A 6,000-nucleotide genomic window follows, 5' to 3' on the forward strand; every position below is an offset into this window, starting at 1 on the left:
AAATCATCTGCATTTTTCCACATGTGACAACAAGTTCATCCACTCATTCTCTCAACTGGAGTCCTTTAATTACAGAGTGAATGAGAGGGAGAGATTGATCAGACTGATTATGAAATGACTGTCATCCCTGGCAGAGTCAGTGCATGGTTCTCTGGCTCCAATTCATTACACTGAACTCTATGAATGAATTTCGGAAGCAAGGTACATCCCACTGATGGTGTTATACACTGCATTGCGGACCAGGACTGAACTTCTAGCGAATATGTTTTTATTCTGTGGAACTGTAAGACATTGTGTTCACCATGACACATTCCAATCAAGAGAATGTTTAGGGAAATTGGCTTCTGAAATCCCCCCAAAAAAATGTACGCAGCAGCGGCATAGTAATAGCCCTGTCCCACGGTGCGAGTTCATTCCAAGAGCTCTCCCGAGTTTTAAAAAAATCAAACTCGTGGTAAGCATGGAGAATGAACGTAGCGGGTACGTCGGAGCTCGAGAACGTCTCTTAGCGCTAACGGCAGGTGGTTGGGAAGACTAGCTAACGGCAAGTAAGCACGGGAAGACTCGTGAAGATTTTTCAACATGATGAAAAATGTCCACGAGAGCCCCGAGTACCGACGAGTGGCCATTACCATAAATCTCCGAGTTCGAATCAGGGCAAACTCGGGAGAACTCTTGGAATGAACTCGTACCGTGGGACAGGGGTTTAACTCCAGCAAACTTGTAGCATTATCACAAGTTACCATGGGTACCTCATTCAGTATAAAGAGATGGCTACACAAGGAACCGCAGATGCTGGAACCTTGCATAAAAGATAAAGTGCTGGAGGAACTCAATGGGTCGGGCAGCAATGGGTCAGGTCAGTCGGGAATGGATAGATGTTGTTTGAGGTCGGGATCCTTCTTCAGACTGGAAGTGAAAGCTAATTACCATGGTTCATTGCCACAGGGTGTAGATGGCAGAGACAAGGAACAACTTTTATTTTACCGAGGCAATGGAATTTCAACTCTTCCCCTCACATATCCATGTTGCTGGGACAATGTTGGGGACGTCTGTAGCCAAGAAAATCACCCATCACTCAATGACAAAGTGAACATTTACAGTCTCTTTTTCCCCAAGGTAGAGGATTCTAAAGCTGGAGGGAATATGCTTCACATGAGGCCATGAGGCTGACGAGGGAACTCAGGGGCAACTTTTTCCACTGAGAGTATGGTCCACATCTGGTACAAGCTGCTAGAATAAGATATAGAACCCCATATAATTACAACTTTTATCAGACATTCGGACAGCTATGTGGATTGGAATGGTTTAGAGGGATATGGTCCAAATGCAGGCAAATAGGACAAACTTGCCAACTTGTTCAGCATGGATGAGGTGGGTCGAAGGGCCTATTTACCTGCAGTAAAGGTCTGTGATCTGTAATGAATGCATTGCCATGTCATGTCCTGTCATGGTTTGCACTTGGACAGAGAGAACATTTCAAACACCATCGCCTGGACATCTGGTGAGCAATGGCACGATAGACAATAGATGCAGGAGTAGGCCATTCGGCCCTTTGAGCCAGCACTGCCATTCAATGTGATCATGTCTGATCATCCACAATCAGTACCCCGTTTCTGCCGTCTCTCCATATCCCTTAACTCCGCTATCCCTGAGAGCTCCATCTAACTCATAGGAGGTCTACCACAACACAACTCATTATATGGGCTCTAATCTGCTATTAGTGCCATTTTGTGGGTCACTTCAAAGCACAGATCATAGCTGAGCATCAATACTTCTGATGGATCACCTTGAAGATGAAGGTCTCTTGAGACATCACCAATACTGGCAATAACATGGATAATTGTAGGTAAGTGTCCATCATGGGGAAACCCCTGGGCATTCTCACTCTGCATAAACATCATTTATATAAGCAAGTATGATGCTATTACATTGACTAACTCTCAGAGGTCCAAAGCAATACATCAGTCAGTTGGAATATTTACTAGACCAAGCAGACAATGAAGCTTACAAGCATTCTGGTAATTTGCTGCAAATAAGATACATGCTGTGAGTATTGTGGAGGGAAACATAATCAATACCAACTAATCGTTTGACATGCAGAGTATTAGCAAGCTCCTGATTCACCACACTCATCAGCTGAACAACTGCAGATGTACAGAAATATAAACTAATCAACAGAGGCACTTTCCTTGTAGCCATTGATTATAAACCGGCTGAATATCTTTGTATAGAAACGTGAAACATAATGTGTGAGAAATGTGTGGCAGTTTAGTACTCTGCCAAACGTACATGTTTTAGCATGCTTTTACAGGAAATATGGGGGCTTTGGAGAGGGTGCAGAAGAGTAATGAAAGTAAGCATGCAGGCAGTGAAGAAAGCGAATGGCATGTTGCCCTTTATAACAAGAGGAGTTGAGTATAGGAGCAAAGAGGTCCTTCTGCAGTTGTATAGGGCCCTAGTGAGACCACACCTGGAGTATTGTGTGAAGTTTTGGTCCCCTAATTTGAGGAAGGACATTCTTGCTATTGAGGGAGTGCAGCGTAGGTTTACAAGGTTGATTCCTGGGATGGCGGGACTGTCATATGCTGAGAGAATGGAGCAGCTGGGCTTGTACACTCTGGAGTTTAGAAGGATGAGAGGAGATCTTATTGAAACATACACGATTATTAAGGGTTTGGACATGCTAGAGGCAGGAAACATGTTCCCGATGTTGGGGGAGTCCAGAACCAGGGGCCACAGTTTAAGAATAAGGGGTAAGCTATTTAGAACGGAGACGAGTAAACACTTTTTCTCACAGAGAGTGGTGAGTCTGTGTATTTCTCCACCTCAGAGGGCGGTGGAGGCAGGTTCTCTGGATACTTTCAAGAGAGAGCTAGATAGGGATCTTAAAGATAGCGGAGTCAGGGTATATGGGGAGAAGGCAGGAACGGGGTACTGATTGGGGATGATCATCCATGATCACATTGAATGGTGGTGCTGGCTCGAAGGGCTGAATGGCCTACTCCTGCACATATTGATTAAAAAAAAATAAAGAGGTTTGCTAAAATGCTGCCTGAATGACAGAGTATTGGCTATAAGGAGAGTTTGGACAGACTTGGATTGTTTTCTCTTAAGAGTCGTAGACTCTTAAATATATAAAAGTAAATAAAATGATGAGAGGCGTAGATAGGGTAGACACTCACAACCCTTTTCTCAGGGTTTAAATGTCAAAGACTCAATGGCACAGTGGCACAGCGGTAGAGTTGCTGCCTTTCTGTGCCAGATTATATAAGCAGGGTCTTTAGAGATATGTAAAGGAAAAAAAAACCACTGAAATGATTGTAAGCTATGGTTACGTAGAGGTGTTCAGGAAATTATCCTACTTTAGTTAGACCAAAAAGAGCTTAAGGAGACAAAGCTTCTAAACGTGGATTTGAAACATGAAGAAAATGAAAGATTATTTGCATTCTTTCTTACTGGGTACAGGTTTGTGAAATAGTCTGATCATGCATTAGAACACGGAATATGTTTCCATCAATAGCCCGTGGGTGGTACGGCATGTTCAGAAATAACCTGCTGTCATCTTGCAATTTTAACCTAGAAAACTGTCCAGGGTTGCTCCACACCCATGCATTGAATAAACCTTGGACCCAGGCCAAGCATTGAGATGTTACAAGAGATAGCTTAGATGGCTTGTCTGCAAGGCTTGGGAATAAAGGGACAACATGAACACTGGCTCAGAGGAGAACAACAGTGAATGGTTGACATTGAGAAGGCAGAGAAATATTCAGTAATATTCCCCAGAACTCAGTAGAAGGGCCTTGGCATTTTGTTGTTGCATATTAATATCTGGATCTGGGTATAGACGGAACATAGAACATCGAGCAGTGAAGCACAAGAACAGGCCCTTCGGCCCACAACCAATATGATGCCGACTTAAACTAATCTCCTCTGCCTGCACGTGATGCATATCCCTCCATTCCCTGCATATCCATGTGCCTGTCTAAAAGCCACTTAAACACCACTATCGTATCTGCCTCCACCACCACCCCTGGCAGCGTGTTCCAGGCACCCACCACCCCCTGTGTAAGAAACATGCCATGCCCACCTCCTTTAAACTTTGCCTCTCTCACCTTAAAGCTACAAGTTACAGATGATCCAGATACCAAACTCTGAAGTGTAGTGAACGATATAATGCAGGGACACAGACGACAAGAGAACAACAATTGATGCAGAAAACACACTCAGAGGATGGATTGGCTGGTGTGATGATTACAGAAACATGGCTGAGGGGCGGGTAGGCCTGACAGCTCAAGGAGCCAGAATATCAGAGATGGAGGAGGTGGGGGGAGTACATCACGACAGTACTTCAAAACAGCTAATCCCAGCTGAACAGTCTCTTCCTGTGCTGTTACATTTAAGCTTCAGCGATGCTGAATAAGTGATTTCCTATTCAATTCTGGTGGTACGATTTTGAACAAATTAATTTTTTTCCTAATCTCGTGATTTGACTTAATTGCGCACCAAGTTAATTAGGCATGAAAACACAAAGATGCCGGGACGTCTGTGGATAATAATGTTTAAGAAAGAACTGCAGATGCCGGAAAAATCGAAGGTAGACAAAAAGCTGGAGAAACTCAGCGGGTGTACAGTATTAATTTATTCAGTGTTAAAACTCACTTGCTATTTTGTTAGAAAAACTCAGCCTTCACTGAGTGCTGGGCGGACTGAGTTATGCAAATATATGAATCAATGAATAGTGTAATTGTTCAATTTACACTGGTAAAACAAGGTGAATTTGGTTTTAATGCTGTAGGCAATGGAGTAGCTCGGTAGACCAAACTGGTCGTCATGGTCAAGATGGGCTGGAGCATGGACAAGATGGGCTGGAGCATGGACAAGATGGGCTGGAGCATGGACAAGATGGGCTGGAGCATGGACAAGATGGGCTGGAGCATGGACAAGATGGGCTGGAGCATGGACAAGATGGGCTGGAGCATGGACAAGATGGGCTGGAGCATGGACAAGATGGGCTGGAGCATGGACAAGATGGGCTGGAGCATGGACAAGATGGGCTGGAGCATGGACAAGATGGGCTGGAGCATGGACAAGATGGGCTGAAGCGCATGTTTCCGGGCTGTTTAGGTTTAATGATGACTCTCATACTTTCCCACCTGATCTTCCCAATCACGGAAATCATCAATACAAATCAATAACCAAAGTCCCAAGAAGTTTAGCACATTTAAGTGAATATCTATCTTTTCATGTGCTTAAAATTAACAAGTTGTGACATTGGAGCTCGAGTTGAAAGTGGGCAAATAGCCAATGTAAAAATGTAGGAATGCTCCTTGACCTCTACAACTCCCCCCTCCACAGCCAGTATAGCACCGACACTGGCCCTTCGGCCCACTTTGTCCATGTTGACCGTTGGCATTAGGACTGGTCCCATTCGCCTGCTTTTGGCCAATGTCCCTCTACCTCTCCTATCCATACATCTGCCCAAAAATGTATTTTAAAAGTCGTAATTGTAAGGTGAATATTTTACAATTTCTGCAGCAGTCAGGGAGAACTTATCCAATCAAAATCATTCTTATGCATAGTGACCAGAAGTCAGAAATCCACAGACTATTCTGTTGTATTCACTGGTGAGTAAGGCAAGGCTCAGGCAGCTAAGTTGAGGCAGCTGAGGAAATTCAGAGTGTCTCTGAGGATCCTTCAGTCCTTCTACTCTGGGGCTGTAGAAAGCATCTTGTCCGGAAACATCTCCATCTGGTTTAGGAACAGCTCTGCCCAGGACAGGAAGGCTCTGCAGAGAGTAGTGCATTCGGCCGAACGCACCATGGGAACTACACTCACCCCCCTGCAGGACCTATACACCAGGAGGTGCAGATCCAGAGCCAGCAAGATATTGAAGGACCCCTACCACCCCAGCAACGGACTGTTCCAGTTCCAGCTGCTACGGTCAGGCAAGGGCCTCCGCTGTCACGCTGCGTTAAACAGAGAGGATGAGACGGAGTT

This window comes from Amblyraja radiata, chromosome 23, assembly GCF_010909765.2.
Source record: "Amblyraja radiata isolate CabotCenter1 chromosome 23, sAmbRad1.1.pri, whole genome shotgun sequence".
Taxonomy (NCBI): domain Eukaryota; kingdom Metazoa; phylum Chordata; class Chondrichthyes; order Rajiformes; family Rajidae; genus Amblyraja; species Amblyraja radiata.